The sequence below is a fragment of the Myotis davidii genome, unplaced genomic scaffold (genome assembly GCF_000327345.1).
Source record: "Myotis davidii unplaced genomic scaffold, ASM32734v1 scaffold151, whole genome shotgun sequence".
NCBI lineage: Eukaryota > Metazoa > Chordata > Mammalia > Chiroptera > Vespertilionidae > Myotis > Myotis davidii.
The window spans coordinates 2,688,708-2,709,392 of NW_006285248.1; the positions used below are offsets into that span (position 1 = coordinate 2,688,708).

The 20,685-nt window shown below is 42.1% G+C and overlaps 1 pseudogene; it reads left to right on the forward strand.

Moving 5' to 3' along the window:
- Positions 1-8,541: 8,541 nt before the first annotated feature.
- LOC102769264 lies at positions 8,542-20,366 on the forward strand (annotated as a pseudogene).
- Positions 20,367-20,685: the final 319 nt, after the last annotated feature.

The window sequence follows — 20,685 nt, forward strand, 5'->3', positions numbered from 1 at the left end:
GTTGGGATTGAGCGAGATGGGCCAGACACGCCCTAGAGCCCTCCCGTGGTCCCTCCCCAGCTGGCCAACCTCCCATGTCCCTCCCGGGCCCCGATCTTGCACCAGTGGGGTCTCTCGGCCTGGCCTGGCCTGCACCCTCTCGCAATCCAGGACCCCTTGGGAGATGTCAGAGAGCCAGTTTTGGCTCGATCCCCCAGGTCAGGCCGAGGGACCCCACTGGTGCACAAATTCGTGCACCGGGCCTCTAGTCTTTATATAAGAAGAACAAAAACTGAGCAGAAAGTATGCAATGAACCTGCTTCTGTACTTTTGAGAGTTCCTGCCATGGTGAGTGGGTTTATATTCCAAAGGATTATTCATAAATCAGATGAACTTGAAACAAGGAATTCACATGCCACAGAGATGTTATGAGTGATGGTAGGTTCCCAGGCCAACACACAATTATATCCGTACAGTTAAATACGAAATGCTGTGGCAGAAAGAACTCAAGCGTCAGAGAGGACCAGACAAACTTGGATGTAACCACTCACATTTCAGAAGAAAAACAGACCCCAAAGAGCATCAAGCTAGAGATGGCCTGAGCAGTGTCTGAAGGAGTGAGTAGGGGGAGGAATGAGAAGATGGGGGCAGTGCAGTGCAGGAAACTTTCTTAGTGGTTCCTCAGCCCTGGAGCTGAGGGTGCTGAGAGAGGATTGATGGCTGCTAATCTTCTAGGCTGCATCAGAATAACCTGCATGTTAAAAACAAACCAACAAACAGCAATTCCAGGGTCCTACAAGATCAGCATCTCTGGGATGGGACCCAGGCCTAGGTGTGTTTAAGGAACCCCCTAATTCTGGTACACAGCCAGGTTTGGGGACCAGTCTCTAATCTCTGCTATCTCTCTTCCAATTGATAGGCTCTGGGGTCAGCAAAGAAGGGGAGTGGAGAAGGTGAGGACCTGAAAACTTTGGGGAGTGGCTGAAATATGGAAGGAAAGCCTCTAGTTTTAGTGACCAGGAGGGAAAGGAAGTTGGGATGGCTCACCATGGAGCTGATAAGGAAACCATCTCAGCTGAGGTCCCAGAGCAGATGGGAGAGCTGGGATTCGAACCCAGGCCTGTCCCATTCCCATGCCTGTCCCTTCACATGCAGCAAAGCTCTGCCTCTGCATATGGTGAGTACATAGACTACAGAGCCTGCCAGTGCTGTTAAACTGTGAGTTTCTAAGAATGTTAAGCTAACAGCAATGTCCAGGTGACCACAGAAAAAGCTGGAGGCGAAGCCAGACCAACCACTCCCAGCAACGCCCATGGAGACCATCTTCCAAATCTCCTTGTTGTCCTCCATGGGTTGGTGCCTTTGCCTCACTCTCCCTTCCTCCAGCCATAAAATGAAGATGATGCTGCTTACATATCTTCACAGCTCTGCTGTGAAACTTAATTAGTTCATGTTTACTGTGTCCTTTGAAGATGAAAAGCTCCTTGTAAGAGCTAAGGGTCATTATTTCACATTTCTTGATTGTATTTGACAGGCCTAGAGTTCTACATTCTATAAGACTCTTCCTTTCCTCTATTCCCTGCTTTTTCTAACCTGCTCCAGACCAGGTACGAGTGAGATTTCTTGAGCTTTCCTAACTGTAAATGGTTTGAAGGACCTAATTGCTGGCCAGGATTGACGGGAGCGAGGGAGAGGAGGAAAGAAACATGTCTAAACAGAAGCTTCAAGCATTCCAAGATCTGCCCCTCAGCCCGGAATTCTGTGGCTCTCCCAGTGTTGGCTTCGACCTCTGGCTTGTTGCATTGTTCATTTATAGCCTCAGAGCTCCTGCCCCTTCACTTTCCCTCACCATCCCAATGAATGTGAGGTGTGGGAAGAAGGTGGAAATCTGGTTTTTGGTTTTTGGTTTTTTTTAAATGCATATGTGGCAGTTTTAACACTACTTGACAGAAGCATTAAATGTTGTGAAATCTCTGCTCTTTAAAATCCTCCTCCTCACCCGTTGCGAGAGACAGTGAGTGATATACAATGAAAGGGAGAATAGTTTGGGGTTCTAGAGAAGTAGTAGAATTAAATGCTGCTTTCAAGATAATGACTAAAAGTTTACTGTCCTTAAACAAACAATTTAACAAAAACATTAAAATTAAGTAAAGCAACTCCTCTTTCCAGAAATAAAAATACAAAACTATGTTTAATTTTAAGCCTTGAAAGTCTTGCTTGCCGTCTGGCCAGCCTTCTGCCTCAATTCCTTTAAGCGGAATAACTCCTTGGTGTTCAAGCTGTTCCTTGGCTGAGTTGAAAAATTGGGGCAGTTAGTCTTTGGTATTCAAGGGTCCAGGTATATGTTCTTCCATTGAGCTCTGTCGCTCAATTCCTGTTAGGCACAAACAGCAGTTGTCCCAGCTATTTTCTATTTGTTCCTTCGTCCCTCTCCCTCTCCCCTCCCCCATTTCCACCCTTCCCCAATCTGCATGGGTGGGAAGAGAGAGGGGAGCAGGAGCGGTATCTTGAGGTCTGAGAGTGGCCACCAGGCAACACCACAGAGAGGTCAAGAAGTCAAGGGCTGATATGACATATGAATTGCATTGTGATCCTAGATCTACCAAGAAAAAGAAGGATTTCATTTTTCCAGGCAGTTTTATATGTAAAAATATGTCTATTATATGTACTTATATATGCACTAGAGGCCTGGTGCATGAAATTCATGCACAGGTAGGGTCCCTAGACCTGGCTGGTGATCAAGGCCGACTGGGGCCTTTTGGCTGCTGGCCAGGGCCTTCCTTTGCTCTGCACCGCCCCCTGGTGGTCAGTGCCTATCATAGTGAGCGATTGAATTCCTGGTCTCCCGGTCCAACTCCTGAGGGGACACTTTACATATTAGCCTTTTATATAAATAGACTAGAGGCCCGATGCATGAAATTTGTGCAAGAGTAGGCCTTCCTTCCCCCGGCTGCCGGCACCAGCTTCCCTCTGGCACCCAGGACCCAGACTTCCCTCACAGCCCCGGCTTTGTCCAGAAGGTCATCCGGAAGGACATTGGGAAGGACATCCAGTCTAATTAGCATATTACACTTTTATTATTATAGATATGTAGTTATATATTTGTAGGTATAGTTGAAAGGATAAATTGAGTGGTCTGTGTGGGTAATCTGTGCATATGGCCTAAACTGGAGCCAGAGCCAGAAGACTGACAAAGTTTTAACTGACCTGCTCCCTGACAAGGCAGGTGCAGGACAATGGTCAAAGTCAACAAATAAGCCTGGTTCTCCTCGGGTTTTGGAAGGTAACTCTGTCATAGTTTTTTTATTTTGAGGGGCAGTGGCTTGACTGGGGCAAGAGACATCTATGAGAAAGAGAAGATAAAAAGGACGATGATGTTAGCAGCATTATACTCAGCTAGGATCCATTCCTGGAACTTCCCTACTGGTTTCCTTGAGATCCACAGCACAGCAAATTCCTCTCTGGGAACTTCCTCATGTGATGGCCTGAGCATGTGCCTAGCAGACCTTGAACTCCAGGCGGCTGCTCAGAATCACTTTCCAAGTCTGTTTTGATCCTCTCAGGTAGGGCACAGGAAGCTGCATTGTGCCAAGCCCCTGATGATTCCAATACATGCTAAAATCTGAGAATCACTGCTAACAGGAAGCTGCAATTGTTACTTTTGAAAATGATGGCCATTTTTTAATTCAGATTTAAATTTCAGTTATTTATGAGTTTACATTGACACCATTCAAAAGAATGGTAATTTTTTTTTAGCCTGGGAGGAGGGCCAATCAGGATCCCCAATCAGGTAGCAGTACGTGGTGATAGGATCCCATTCCTTCAGCAATTAGAGAGGTGGACATAGGGAATGGCCCCTCAACCCAGCCTCCAGCCCATTTAATCTGTTGTTTCTGTTTTTATGTCAATTAAACCAAAGCTGTGGAACAAAAATGTTCAGCCTGTTCTTAGTTGTGAGCTAGAGCACAGCCACAGCTAATATCACAAATAAACAGGGAGGCAGCGAGGCCGAAGGCTCATCCACCACTCAAGTCAGTTGGGAGGACTTGAGGGTTCATAAAGGAGGATGATGAAAGCATTATCCTGACACAATACTCTGAAAAGCATCAGAAAATGTATATGTTCTTACAACCATGGTTTCTGAAGGGAAAGCCAGTGCTTCTGAGGTAGAAAACTCAAACCAGGGGCACGTTACTTGTTCAGACATCTCTCCATTGTTGGGCTCATTATGGGGAGAAATATTGCTGATAAAATGAAGGACAGAAGGAGGGAGCAGAGAAAGCATTTTCTAAAGGAGTTGAAAGAAATTCCAAAGTGAGAAAAGAGAAAAAGAGTAAAGATCAGGAGAAATGAGAGAAAAGGAGGAAAATTTGGTTGCTTTGAGATTTTTATTTTTATTATTTATTTTTGGTTTTGACATGCATCACTGTCAGCAATTGTCTAGGAAGTACTGTGATCTATGTTTTAGTTAAATAATCTCCCATCATTTTTTCCTTTGGATATAAGAAAACAATCCTAAGACGTCTGACTGAATTGTAAGCATCTTCCTGCATCCTGTATATCTGACGGTTTAAACTGAAAATCTGGGTCACAAAGGAAACATTTTAGAAAGGAGTCCCCTGATGCACTACACACATTTCTACTGAGACATTCCCCCATCCTGGGCTTTCTGGGGGGATGGGAGACAGTGACTGCAAACATGGAATTTACAGCTACAACCTTGAAGATAAATTTATATTACTCTAGGGAGCAGCCCAGTATTTGGCAGGAGCCTATAGGATTAATGGCACTTTTCTAGGGCTAGAGGAAGTGCCAGCAGAGGCTACTGATCCTGGAAATGACCTTGTGTTCTATGAGGGGAATTCACCATTTGGAACGCACTTGAACATTTCTTGTCAAAAATCACAGTGGTACCAACTGCTTTTACTGTTATCTTGTGCCTTGAGAAGCAGTAGTTGGAAGCACAGTGCTTGCACGGGCCATGCTGAAAACACATTTGCGTAAGCAGGCCATGACTCAGAGTATACAAGACTGCAGGAAACTGGCGAGCATGGGCTCAGTCTGCAAGCGCAGCAAATCTACATCTATGAATCAGTTCAGCTTCCCCCATCCTCCCCATCTGATACCCAGGTGCAGAAATGATACCCATGGAGAAAATCCCATGATTGTGCTAGGAATCCTAAGCCATCTACAGCACAGGGCACTGGTATCCTTACTTTGTAAATTCTAAAATAGGCCAAATCAAGATTACAGGCATGCCTAGCTTTTCTTCTTCCTGCCCCCCATGTTTTCACTTATCTTTTAGATCAGTATATCAAGATCTAGGTATATGTATAGACAACTGCATATAGCCACTATAGGCAGGTAGGCACCGTAAGAATCTCTGTAGAACGCAGTGGGGTCTCTGATCTCAGGGAAGTTTAGGATGTACTGCAGAAGTCAAGAAGTAAACGAGAGAAAAGGCAAGATGGAGTATATAACCTAAGAGACATCTCCAGGTGGTGAGCAAATGTGTTACTATGACTCCAGAGGAATTACAGATCAAAGTGAAGTGAACTGCAGGGCTCTCAAGTTTCCAGAACAAGATGTGACTTGAAAAACCTTGAAAAGGAAGTACGATTTAGCAGTTAGAGGAGAAGAGAGCTTAGGCGATAGGTACGGAGTGAGCAGAGGAATACGAGGAGGTCAAGCTTTTATCCTTCCTTCCCTTTACCCAAATTCTGAGTTACCAAGGATGGTCTGAAAATAGTGGAAAAGCAACGTTGGGGGAGGTGCTGTCCTGACTGGGGAATACCATTTATTTGCCTTGTGTTCTCAAAAGTCCTTGTGAGTCTGTGTTACTCATTGTAGATTCTGAATTACTGAATGCTTTGTGGCTCTGGCCTGAATGTCCGCCAAGGAAAGCACTAACTCCATAGTTTGGAGCCGGAATTAATTCTTATGAAGGATATCAGGTAGCTATGACTGAAAATAACAGAAAACACAGCTCGAAGTGGCTTAAACAATGAAGAACTAAATTCTCTCATGTAACAAGAAATGCACAGGTTGGGCATATTCTCCAGATTAGTTAATGCCGTGACTGGACAACATCATCAAAACCTAAATTTTCTCCAATTTTCCTCTCTCCCATCCTGTGAGCACGTGATTTTTTTTTTTTTTTTCAAAACACCAGCTCTAGAATTAGATGCCTTGGGTTTCGATCCCAACCCAGTCACTTATTAAATAATCGTACTTGAAAAAGCGATGTTACCATTTTAAGCCCTCAGTTTCCTCATAGGATTAAGTAACATAAGGTAGGTAAAGCATGTGGTGGCATTTAGTAAGTGCTCAATAAATGCAGGCAATTGCTCTCTACAGTATAGCAGCACATTTTTTTAAAATAAACAGATTTGAAATAGAGTAGCATTTTTATGTACTTCATAGATAGTTTATAGTTCATTAGGCTTCCCTATAATAAATATGTAAAGTGTATTTTATAGGAACTTGGAGCATACTTATTATTTTTAAAGTATTAAAATTTATATGTGGAGCTTTGCCTTATAATTTATTGCTGGTTGTACTGTGAATCAGGAAGTCAACCCCAAATTACAACCTCATTCCTGCAGGAAAGTACAATCTGCCGTATAATGATCTATTTTCGCATGTGTTTCAAGGAATGCTTCACCATGAAAAGTTAGGTGGCCTCTGCTTCCTTGATTCTCCCACACAGCACAGCCTGTAGAAGGTACTCCTTTTTCTTTACTGAAGCTGGCTTTGTTATGAGTGTAAAGATGAACAGGAATCTAAGTCAGTTTCTTCTTGTGCTTAGAGTCTGTTAATTAATAATTCAGTCCACTGCCCACCAGGTGCGCTGGGCCTGGTTCTGCCAGCTTGGAAGTCTGTCTCCTCAGGTCCCCCTGACTCCAGCTGGCTGGCTGGCTGGACAGTCAGCCGTCCTCGGACACGTTGCTGCCTTCCTCGTTCATATCCAGAATGCTAAGCTCCTTTTGGCCCAGTTAGTTTTCTGGGAAAAGGTTCCAAATCAATCTCTGATGTCTCTATTGGCTCTGGCACCTGCCATTGACTCAGGTAGTGGCAAACAGGGTTAGACTCTCCCGAGCTTTCCATCTTCCTGCTGCACAGCCAGGGTCACCGGAGGCTCCAGACTAACTCTCCGGCTGGGAGCACAGGGTATTCTGGGCAGAATCCTTCGCCAGTGGGCCTGTGCTGGACCTGGCCCTCGAGAGTCAAGAAGGATTCCTATTCCCCATGCTCTGAGGTTTTGATTTTTAAGTGCAGTTTTGTTTTATGAACTCAGATCTAAAAATATAAAATAAATGTGTGGCTTCTTTTTTTCTAAGATATTTTGCTGTCGTTAATTCCCTCAGAGCTGCAAAGCAGTCCCCCAGAAGCCTCGTGTTCTTCCATCAGTCTTAAGGAGACTGCACTCTAAACATCCTCGCTCTACCTTATTGTGATCTGTAAGCGTGAATAACCTTAACCAATTTATATCTTGAATCCATTTATGTTGCAGCTGCTCTCTTGTCCTTATTCTTCATGATTTTGTGCAAGTTCATTAGGGTCTCCTCTTCTTGCCTTAGATTTCCATACTAGAATCCTGGACTTTCTATAACAGTATTCATATGGCTGGTTCTGCATTCCCTTCATTATTTTAGGTGCCCATCTGCCTCAGGATCTATACCTGCTTGTTTATCTTACATCTTTTACATACCATTTCTCTCTTAACAGGCAAAACAATGCCCCTTATGAAGATAAATATACAGTGTTTTATTTTTTTATTATTATTTTTTTGCACAGTGTTTTATATATGTTGAAAATTTCCAAACTCTGACAACTAGTCTCCTAATTCCATTGTTCCATAGTTTTTTAGGAAATTCAGAAACAGATTTGCTTGTATAAAAAAAGAAATATGTTTTTAATAGGATTCAGGAAATGTAAAATCCTAGACCTTTTTTTATAATACATCATCTGTATATTGCATTGTGTGTTTACCACCCAAGTCAAATCTCCTTCCATCACCATATATCTGACTCCCTCTACCCTTTACTACCTCCCTCACCCCTTCTCTCTGGTAACCAACATACTGTTGTCTGAGACTATGAGTTCTTGTTTGTTTGTTTGTTTGTCTTATTTATTCATTTGTTGTTTTTCAGTTTTATAACCCCACATATGACTGAAAATATATAGTATGGTCTTTTTCTGTCTGACTTATTTTACTTAGCATGATATTCTCAAGACCCATCCATGTTGTCACAAGAAATCATAGACCTTGATATTCCCTTTTTATAATTGTATTAAAATTTAAAATATCACATAAAGAAAATATTTGTAAATTAAATAACTGATAAGAGGTTAATATCCAGAACACAAAGAACTCCTGAAACTCAACAACACAAAAACAAATAATACAATTTTAAAAATTGGCAAAAAGCTTGAATAGACATTTCTCCAAAGGTGATATATGAATGGCCAACAAGTATCTGAAAAGATGCTCAATACCATTGATCATTAGGAAAATGCAAATAAAAAACCACAATGACATATCATCTTACACCAATTAGAATGGCTGTCACACAGAAAATATCAAGTGTTGATGAGGATATGGAGAAACTAGAACTCTTGTGCAATGTTGGTAGGAATGGAAAATGATGCAACCGCTATGGAAAACAGTATAGTCATTCCTCAAAAAATTAAAAATAGAATTATCATTGATGCAGCAATTTCACTTCTGAAAAACCAGGATCTCAAAGCAATATTTTCACACCCAAGTTCATAGAAGCACTATTTACAATAGCTAACAGGTGAAGCAAACCAAGTGTCCATTGACAGATGAATGGATAAACAAGGGGTATGTATAGATAATGGAACTTTGTTCAGCCTTAAAAAGGAAGGAAATTCTGACACATGCTAAAACATGGATGGACCCTGAGGATACTATGTTAAGTGAAATAAGCCAGTAACAGAAAGACAAATACCATATGATTCTACTATATGAAATATCTAGAATAGTCAAATTTATAGAAACAAAAAGTAGAATGGTGGTTACTAGGGGCTAGAAGGAGAGGAAAATATTGTTTAATAGGTACAGAGTTACAATTTGCAAGATGAAAATGTTCTGGACATCAGTGGCACAACAATGTGAATATAGTTATTGCCATTAAACTGTCCACTTAGAAATGGATAAGATGCTAAATTTTACGTTATGCTTTTACCACAATAAAAAATTAGTATTTGTATTGCATATATCTGCTGTATAGTAGTCCCCCTTATCCGTGGGGGATACATTCCAAGACCCCCAGTGGATGCCTGAAACTACAGGTAGTACTAAACTCTCTATATACTATTTTTTCCTCTACATATATATACCTATGATAAAGTTTAATTTATAAATTCGGCAGGGTAAGAAATTAATAACAATAACTAATAATAAAATAGAACATTTATAACAATATACTATAATAGAAGTTATGTAAATGTATCATTGTTAGGTAAAATAAGGGTTACTTGAACATACACACTACGATGCCAGGACAGTCATCTGATATGTTACTAAGTGGCTAAGGGCGGGGAGTGTACACAGCATGGATATGCTGGACAATGGGATGATTCACATCCTGGGCAGGATGCGGTGGTACAGTAGGAGATTTTTTTTTCATGCTATTCAGAATGGTACACAATTTAAACCATGAATTGTTTATTTCTGAAATTTTCTATTTAATATTTTTTAGACCTGATTGACTAAGGGTAAAAAAAAAAATGGAGATAAGGGGGTGACTACTGTTTATAGTATGCATTAATTTTTTTCTTAGAAATGTCATGTTTCAGCAAAGGTCATATCTTTACTTACCCCGCTTTACAGCCAAATAAAGTGGCCCTCAACTCCTAACCAGTGCCTTGATCAGAATAGGCATAAGATAAAATACCAACACCCAAAAGTAGCTAAGTTAATGACCATGTGGCACTACATAGATATTTTTATTGAATACTTCTTATGTGGCTTGGACTATGCTGGTGGGGAACTACAAGAGTACTTCCCTCTTTTTTCTGAGAGCAGAGAAAAATGGGTTTGGCCAAGTGAGACCATAGTTCCAGAGGGGGATTGAGTGGTTGCCTCTGTGGTGCGTGGTTTTCACAATGGCCTTTCCTTAGTGTACAAGACACCAGTGGCAATGCACTTGTGCCATGTGGGGAAGCGCAGGACTTGGTTGGAATGTCTGTCAGGAGGATTCTCTGAAAGGTCGGGCGCCTCTGAGGGGAACTTGCCGAAGGCGGCAGCCCCTACCTTAACTTTTCCAAACAAGTCCAATCCCCCGGGGTGTTTTGCTAGAATCTCTATGTTTAGTCTTCAAAGACCTGACCTTGTAGAAGCATATACTTTCTCAAGAATACTTGCCCTGCTGATGGTATCTACAGGTGAATTTGAGTTCAAGCTGTTGTTACAATAAAAAGCCAACAAGGCAGGCGAACAAGACTGCTTTTACTACTGAGGTGAAAGAGTCCCTTAGCCCTCTCTTTCACAGAAACCTGTGTCGGAGTCATCTGTCCATCCGTCGCTCAGGGTCTGCTGGTCCGCCCCGGCAGTGCCACACTCGCCAGCCTGTTGCATGGGCTACATGACTCTACGGCCAACCCCTGGGGAAGCGGGGGGAGGCTATTTCCTGCCCGCAGAGAACTTCAAAACAGGGATGGAGGTAGAGCAGGTGCATGGGGCAGGAAAGGTGTCCTTCAGAGAGAAGCCACAGGAGCAGACACATGGAAGTGTGGACACAGGAGGACCAGGCATGAATTCCAAAGGATGAGTGACAGAAATGGACACATCTTAGTCCTTTTCGTACCCCCAGTTGTTGACAATACATTCTGTTAACCTGAATAAGTTTCAAGAACTTGAAAGCATTTAGATGTGTGTGTCTTGGGTTGAAGAGGAAAGAGTTGGGAGGGTTTACATATACACATACACATACATATACATACAAAAGGAAAGATTATTATCTTGAGAAAAATCTAAACACTGTCTCCTGCCAAGCTGACTCATCTGGTGAGATGTCTGTCTGTAATTACTTTTCCCAGTCACATTCAGAGTCACTGTAGGAGTTTCATCTAAGACAGTCACTGTAGGACACTAAGATCATTTTTTTAACAGGAATTTTAGGTCACTTAAGGCCAAGCAGTAAGTATTTCAATTAAACAAAAGATACTACAACAATGTCAAAAAGCTCCTACCGTATTAAGCTACAATGGAAACATCAAGAGCAAATGTTAAGGGTTAGGATGGCAAGGGAGCTTGCTTTCTAGAAGAGCTGAGGGAAACAATTGTCTCTATTTCCTGACCATTTGGACCCAGAAGAACACGTGCTAGGAAAAGGTCCAGAGGGCAGAAGGTGAGAGCCAAATGGAAAAGTTTACAAGAGACAAACAGCTATGCACGCCGACACCCCTCCTGACTCCCCAATGACTGCTTGAGCTCGATGCTCCAGACTCCTGCTTTCTAGGGGCACTGCAACAGGACTGCCAGGTTCAAGGGGCCCTGGGGCTCCAGATGACTTTACAGACCTTGAAGAACTGTGTGTGTGTGTGCGCGCGCGTGCGCGTGTGGGTGCCAGAGCTAGCAGAGTGGGCGCTGTCCTGACTCATGGAATCTTTGCCACTCACCATTTCTCAAACCACTAATACGTGCTCAGAAGCAGTTGTAACACCCAATTCCACACTTCAGGAGGAAGCACTGATCTGAAAGTAAGGGAGATAGCCCTGGACAGTGTTGTTCAGTGGATAGAGCCCGCAGACTGAAGGGTATAAGGGATCAATTCTGGTCAAGGGCAGGTACCTTTTTTGTTAACCCTCGCCCAAGGATATTTCTTCCACTGATTTTTAGACAGAGTGGAAGGGAGGGGAAGAGACAGAGAGAGAAACACATCTATATGAGAGAGACACATCAATTGTTTGCCTCCTGCACACGAGCCTGCAACCGAGGTCATGCCCTTCACCAGAATTGAACGCAGGACCCTTCAGTCCACAGGCCAATGATCTATCCACGGAGCCAAGCCTTCTCAAACCACTAATACGTGCTCAGAAGCAGTTGTAACACCCAATTCCACACTTCAGGAGGAAGCACTGATCTGAAAGTAAGGGAGATAGCCCTGGACAGTGTTGTTCAGTGGATAGAGCCCGCAGACTGAAGGGTATAAGGGATCAATTCTGGTCAAGGGCAGGTACCTTTTTTGTTAACCCTCGCCCAAGGATATTTCTTCCACTGATTTTTAGACAGAGTGGAAGGGAGGGGAAGAGACAGAGAGAGAAATATTGGTGTGAAAGAGATACATTGATTGGTTACCTCCTGCATGCATGCAGGCACCCCAACCAGGGCTGCGTGCACTCGAGATATGTGCCCTTGATTGATACTCAAACCTGGAACTCTTCAGTAAGCGGGCTGACACTCTAACCACACCACTGAGCACACTGGCCAGGAATCCTTTTTTAAAAATACTCACCTGAGGACATGTTTTCATTGCTAGAGAGAGAGGAAGAGGGAGAGGGAGAGGGAGAGGGAGAGGGAGAACAAGAGGGGGGGGGAGGGAGAGAGAGAGAGAAAGCTTAGCAGCCATTTCTACACAGGAGAGAGAGAAGAGAGAGAGAGAAACATCGATTGGTTGCCTCCCTTATGCACCCTGATCAGGTATGGGACCCACAACCTGGGTATGTGCCCTGACCAGGACCACACTCCAACCAACTGAGCCACCCAGCTAGGGTACAAAATAACTTCTTAAAAATAAGATCAACCCCATCTTTTATCTCTCCTACTACTGGCTCTCCCAGCTGATAATCTGATAAAAATCCTACAAGAGACCCAGCTTGTTCCAGCCTAGCTAGCCACTTCTGTTTTTCACATCATGTATGTTAAACTTTATCTTAAATTGAGAAAATTCAGATTGAGATTAAGTGATAGAATTCCTTCTTGCAATGCCTCATTCTGGCTTCTTTTTGACTTTTGTGAACCTCACAGCTTTCATTGCAGCGTAACTACTGCAAGATTTTAGACTTTCGAGGGTGTTGCATAGGGATGTTTGGACTTGGAGAAACTTACAATCGTTTGCATGGGCATGCTCCCAGGTGTTCTTGTTCAAAGAACTAGCAGCCTATTTGTGCAATTTAAGTGAGAAAGCAAAGATGGAATCATTTATAATTGTTCTTATTGCTTTTGGTCACATAGTAAATATAGCAAAACAACAGGGTATTGACAAGACATCGTGGTCTTATAATATAAGTGCCTAAGTTCTTTAAAGGCAATGTCTGTCTCTGATTCATTTTTAGCATCTTACAAGGCTAGTTCTATATCTTACAAATAGTAAATAATCAAAAAATGTTTATGAATTAAGTGAAAATAAGAAAAACAAACCCCAGTATCCCAAGGTTGTTAGCTATTAGCCAACAGTACCCGAGCAGAAGGAACTCTCTCACTGGCGTATTATCATCATAAGCTTGCCTATCTGCTTTTCAACATTAAAAGATCTGCTAATCAGAGTTTTGCCTGTATCTGAAAGAAGTTATAGATTTTGTCATTTATTCTGTATTGATGCCGCAATCAGCAAGCTGTTTTGAAAAGCTAGTTGCATTTATCAACCTGGGAAGAAAAGGGGGCATTATATTCTAGCCTTTGGGAGTACAGATCTACTGATCTCTTGACCCAACAGCAGTGGTCCAGGAATTTTGAGCTGCCTTGCCTGGAGCAGTAATGGATTTGCATCCATCTAGCTACATTCCTGCACTCACACATCTGCCCCATCACCATTGTGCTGATGGTTAGTTAAAAGCATTTTTTGAGGCAATAGCTGGACTTCGGGGTACACTCTGGACAATTAGATAAGATCAACGTAATTGGTCTATCTAACTATTGAACCTGCTCTCATGACCTCACCAACATCATGTTCTGTATATAAATATGCATCATGTTCCTACTTTTCTCCCTCCCTCCCTTCCTTCCTTCCACAAATAGGGTTGAGCCAGACACTGTTTTAGTCACTGTGACTACAGGGGGAGCAAGAAACCCCAAATTCCTACCTTCATGGAATTTATATTGTCTCATGGAAAAAGAAACAATAAAGAAGGTAAATAAATTACATTTATAGCAGATCAGATGATGATGATAAGTAGAGGAGGGGGTCATGGATTCCTGAGAGGGGACATGGCGGCATTAAACAGTGTGTTCTAGTAGGATCTCACTGAGCAGACATTTAAGCAAAGAACTGAAAAAGGTAAAAAGCTGGCCACAAAGCAGAGTCCTTTGTATCAAAAGGAAAATGGCCCTTGGGAATAAATGGCAGACCCTCCTTACTTGGCTGTATGGTGATCAGTGAGTCAAGTATGCATCAAGAAGTATTTAATGATTTATCTTTGGCAAAAAGACAAAAAATAGACATCTGAATATTCCCCACCTCCCCCTGACTTGATCCTCAAAGACAATGGTGAAGAACGCACACTCTGACTCTCCATGGAAAAAGAATTTCTGAAACAATGAGGTGAGATGACTCCTGTAGTCATGGGTCTGAAGCTGAATGACCCTCCCCCTTACACAGCACCCAGATAAAACTCAAGGGTGGAGTTCCACTTCTTCATACAGGAAAGAATCTTATTGGGCCTGATGCACAAGTATCTAAACAAGTTTTCAAATTTTCAAACAATAAAAGGGAAGGGTAGAGAGGGAAAAAGAGAGAGAACTTGAGCAGAATTTACAGAGAAGAAGGTATGTTTTTGTTGAGCAAGTCTAGATACACCCATGGCAACCAGAAGCTGTCAGGATAACCCCATAGGTGAGGTCCATGTTTGCCTGCATGGGTCGAATGTGCAGGTGTTAGCAAGCGAGTCCCTCTAGGAGAAGGAAGGCATCCATACCTCTGCTGCTATCAACATTTTCATATTTAACAGCATTGGTGAGTGGCTGCTATAAAATAGATTCTGTAAGAAATGCTAGAAATGCAAACATAAGTAACACACAGCTCTTGGCAGGTTTATATGAGCTCACCCACCATGAGTTGATCTGATTCCCAGCCAAACTACACTGAGTACCACTAACTAGCATTCTTTGGTTTAGAACTCTTGGCTCTATATAATCATAAATTAGGATAATAGTGGGAAATATAATGTCTGTGTCCGATATATATATATATAAAAACAACTCAAACATAACTTGAATAGAAGCTGGAATTCAAAATAAATGGGATCTTACATCTCATGAATAACACAGGGCAAGAAAGCCTTTATTATATGTTTGCTTGGCGTGAACATGAAAAGTATGAGGAATATTTTAAGTTCATATGTGAATGTCCTGCTGAGTTATCCATCTTCAGTAGGGAAGAGAGATGATAATCACATGCTCTGGAACAATATCCTTCCGGCCCCAACAACTATCTATCATGAAGCTACTTTTACACGTTTCCCAACAAGAGTCAGATTCAAGTTTTGCAACCAAAAACACAGCCAAAAAATGAGGCCAATGCCTTTTGCCACTTAAAGAACAAGAAAGTTTTAGAGAAATGACAAGGCAAAGGAAAAAGACTTTGTTTATAGGGTGGCAATTTGTGGGAGGGTAAATACAGTAGGGGTCAAAAGTAGGTTTACAGTTGTTCGTATGGAAAATAATACAATAACTAATAAATAATAATACAAGAATAAACTCTGTTTCGCATAATTGCAACTGTAAACCTACTTTTGCTCTAGTAGAGTTTGTTTTGTACATTCCTTAGGTGTTATCTCTGGGCTGATAAGAGTCTAGAGTTATCTCTGGTGATTAACTTCTATCTCTCCTGGTAGAGAGGGATGGGGAGACACCTTTACAAATTATGTCCTGCAGTTTTAGGCCAAAAGGGAGAAGACAGAGAATTTTTCTTCTATCTGCTTCTTCTCAGTTGCTTTCAGTTCAAAATAATCTTTATGCTACAGTGGCATATTTTGGGTTGGTATATTCTGATACTCTGCACCTCATGACACACCCATTCTAGTTATGACCCTATGACTAAGCAAGTGTTTTTCCTGCCTCCACAAAAAATTCACCTCATTTGTAGATGTATTTCTGAGGTCTAGGTTTCCAATCTTTCAAAACAACACAAAACAAAAACATCATGCAGCCTAACTTTTCACCAGACCGATGAGTTGCAGGATCTGTGCCCATTCTCCTAGTTATAGTCAGGTCTTGATTATTGCACTAAGTGCAGTATATCCATGGGTAACTTAAATTACAGGTTTAAAATGATATTTACTTTAAAATGGAATAGCACTTAATGATAGAACTAGCTGATATTCTAGTAATAAATTCTATTTGAATTTACTTCAAATATAATAGTGAATGTTTACTAGGAAGATCTGATTCCAAAATTTCTTAGTTTCCCGGGCTCCCTTGACCAACCTTTTTCAGTTCTCTATCCCCTGTTTTCTCACTGAAGGTTGGGTTTGCTTTCCCTGAAACTTTCCGACAGTAAAAAGGATGATGAAGTATTTCGGTATCAGGACAATATAAATAGAAGGACGTTAGATATTGACCAGCCGAACAGCTGCCAGAACCAATATAGAGTAACAATAAAAAATTTTGATAGAGCCCTGACCGGTTTGGCTCAATGGATAGAGCGTCGGCCTGCGGACTCAAGGGTCCCGGGTTCGATTCTGGCCAAGGGCATGTACCTTGGTTGCAGGCACATCCCCAGTGGGGAGTGTGCAGGAGGCAGCTGATTGATGTTTCTCTCTCATCGATGTTTCTAACTCTCTATCCCTCTCCTTTCCTCTCTGTAAAAAATCAATAAAATATATTTTAAAAAAATTTTGATAGATTAACAGAAAAGAAAGGAAAGAATATTTTCAAGATTTCTGGTTTTAGTAGAAAGTACTACACAAACAGATAATCGGAAAGTGTCTTGCCTTTTATCAGCTGTCTGACTTGACCAAGTTTCTTAAGCTCTCTGATCTTCAGTGATTTTCCTTCTGTAAAATGGGAAGAATAAGCCTCACTTTTCCATATTGTGAGAATTAGACATATCTTTAAAACACCTTGTTCAAGACTGATAGCTGTCAGAGGGGAGGAGGATTGGGGGGCTGGGTGAAAAAGGTGAAAGAAAGCAAAGAAAAAGAAATACCTCATAGACACAGAAGATAATAGCATGGTGATGACCAGAGGGAAAAGGGGTGGGAGGAGGTAAAAGAAGGTAACGGGGGGACAAATGGTGGCAGAAGGAGACTTGACTTAGGGTGGTGAACACACAATGCAATATACAGATGATGAATTATAGAACTGTACACCTGAAATCTATGCAATTTTATTAACCAATGTCACCCCCTAAATTGAAGAAAAAAATTTAAAAACACCTTGCTCAGTGACAATTCGTGGTTAACTCCAGAACAGTGTCCAGCATTTGGTATTTAATAGTTTTTGAATGAATGGCAGCTACAACAACAACAATAATAATATAGAGAATTTTGTAAAAAGAAAGGTAGGAATACATAAAATAAAATTATCAGATTTTTAGGTAATGTATTACTACATTTTATGCAATTCTGAAATAGTCCAAGTCACCAATATTTGGGCCAAGGGTCACCAAAAGACAAACAGCTCCGTTTTGGTACTGAGAGGATTAATTCCGTACTCTGAGAGAGAAACATCTTATCCAAAACTGTGGTGTTTTCTGAAAGAATTGGAATTTTTAAAAGAATTCCAGGAAACCAGGGGCCTCAAGGTAGTGAATCATAGAGAAAGGAATCACCATTTTCTGACCAGAGGTGGATTCTCCGATGTTAAGAAAAGGTCAGAGACTTTCCATTACCTTAACTTAAGCTGACCTCTTCTGAGGACAAAGCCAAGTATGACTCAGGGAAACCCTGGAGGCTTGGCCAGTGAGAAAGTGTCTCTTCCTGCCATTGACATAGATTTCTTATATGGGCTTAAACTTGTGGCCATTTCACTCTGCTCTGGATCTCCTTCCTGAAAGAAATTATTCTTTGGCCTTTTCTTTATTTCAATCTTATTTTCATGTGGGTATTTACTACTTCCTTGCCTAAGATTTATGTGACCAGAAGTAGTATACATACAAATACATGCATATACTACTGTGTGTGCAGGAGCATGTTTTGGTCTCTTGCTCTTCCCATTGAATAGCAAAGCACTGTGACCTTTTTCCTCATGTTTCTTCTGCTCCTCACATGAAATTGGGGTGACGCTCAGCCCAGTACAAAGTACCATGAACTTGTCTTTGTCTATTCTCTGAAGGTAATCCCTGAGCTTTCTCGTGACAAAAATAGCAAGTCCAGAGATCTGTTTTCCCTCTGCATGAAGCATTCGAAGGTCCACAGTACACAGGAGTGACTCAAGGAGGAGGATCAAGCTAACACCACAGTCTGTGGCACAGGGGCCTTGGCTGCTGATGAAAGCTCATCTTGGAGAGTTGCAGCCAAAAGGCAGACCTAGGGAAAGTAATTTATTCTTGTGGTAGCCAAGGGGCCTGGAGGCTTGACCCTGTGGGTCAGTGTTACTCACAGGAGAGGGACTTTCAATCAAACTAGCCTGGACCTGCCTGTTGAGAGTGCTTTTGCTTCTCTATTGCCTCATAGAGCTAAGGTTTCACAAGTGCTGGCTCCTGAGAAGCAGTGTGGTAAAGGCTGAGAGGTCTGCAGTGAGAAGTATCTCAAAACACTTGTGTTGAGTCCTCTGGGAAAACACCAAGAAGGTGAAGAGGTGCCCACATCCTCGAAGCCACCTCCAGGGCAGTGCTAGAGCACTATCCTCTACACCTACCGCTTCTACTGATGCAAAGTCAATGCCTTCCACAACAGTGTTTATGGGGAAAGGCCATCTCCAGCACCTGTGCCATTCCAGGACCCTCGTGCCCTAAAATTCCTGGTCCTGACGATCTCTTAGTGATCAAATTCTTTCTGTTCATGTTCGGCGTCCCTTCTCAGACTGCAACATGGCCCTAGGAGTGGTTGGCCAAGACGTTTCCATCTTTTCCTGCAGTGATGTCCTCACAACGTTTAAAGACACTTAAAGCATCCAAGTTCTGGTTACACTCCTCTCCCAGAATAATGGCCAGCTCGCCCCACACTTAAAGGACTCAGTAAGGTCACTTAAATGATTCAGTAAAGTCACTTAAGTGACTCTTCCCAGAACAAGAAAAACCTTTTCAAAGTGATAGTGCCCACCAGGACAACAGAGTCCATTCACACAAGACTTATGTAAGGGAGGAGACCACTTGTGTTTCTTCCTCTACCAACAATGACCCCCTTCCCTGCATTTTCTGCCCTACACTCATTATACACTGAAACAGCTGCCAACTTCTGTTTAGGATACCCACAACAGATGCCCAATGCTTTGTTGGTTTACTTCGCACTGGCAGCCTGTGTGTTGGCTTCTCAAGTCTGTATATTAAGTGCAAAGCTAAATGCACCCGTGTCTTTGCCTTCAATCAGTAAAAATGACAGCGTGTTTAAATATATGAACACACAATGTTGACATATCCCACTGGCAAAATCTGAAATGTAGTTTTTGCCTTTGCTCAGTAAAGCTGCCTGAAAACCATGATCTTAACCATATTTGATAGAATATACTTCAGAGGTAGGAGGAAAATATATGAGCTGAAGAGTTAATGTCATGATACACTTATACCTAAGTTCCATAATGCTAAGAAAACCACAATCACATTTTGATAGAAAGTAGGGAATTATGGTAGAATCCCACCATAATATGACAAGTGGGGGTCCAAAAAGGTGTACTATATAGACTAGGTAACATGGGCAGTTTCATTACTTGCATTACTACAAGGTAAATAAAATGACTTAGCTCCCTGCCCCCATCCACTCCCCCTTCCGCAAAGCACCACTTACCACCACTCCCTTCCTCCATCTCTGGGCTCCTGCTAAGCCGAACGCCTCTGTTGGCTCCTTCTGGCAGCCATCATCATCATCATCATCATCTACCCGGAACTCATTAGCCAGGATAAGGTGTTCTCCCATATCTACAAGTCTAGGAGATTGCAGACAGGCTGTGCCTGGAGGTAGAGGGGAAGATGGTCAGTAGGACAGAGGATGACAATGATTACTTGTTTATTGGTGGAAATGCCTCTGCTGAAGGCCCGGAGGGTGAAGATACGGAAAGAACAGTACTCACTGGAGTTGGTACTGTCATGAACTATCATTTATAGGAGACCAGCTTCACAAGAGAAGCCTATGAGGAGCACATCAGAGATTACATGAAATCAAAGGGGACGTGGAGTCCAAAGACCGGAAGAGAAAAGTCTTTTATGACAGGGGCTGCAGAAGAAATCCAGCACATCCTTGATAATTTCAAAAACTACCAGGTCTGGATTGGGGAAAACATGAATCCAGATGACCCTGTATTGATTTTCTTTAAGGACAGTTAGAAATGGGAAAATGTTAACAAGTTTGGCAACTTGGGTCCATCACCTGTCATCATACCTGGCTGCTACACACGTGGACTAGGACAAGCAGGACTAATAGCATCTTGGGCTCTTCATTTATTTTTATCTTGATTTCTTTGGAGCACAGGCATTTTTTTTTTGATAGTATCTTTTTATTGCTTTCAGAGAGGAAGGGAGAAGGAGAGAGATAGAAACATCAATGATGAGAATCATTGATTGGCTGTCTCCTGCATGTCCCCTGCTGGGGATCAAGCCCACAACCCGGGCATGTGCCCTTGACTGGAATCGAACCCAGGACCCT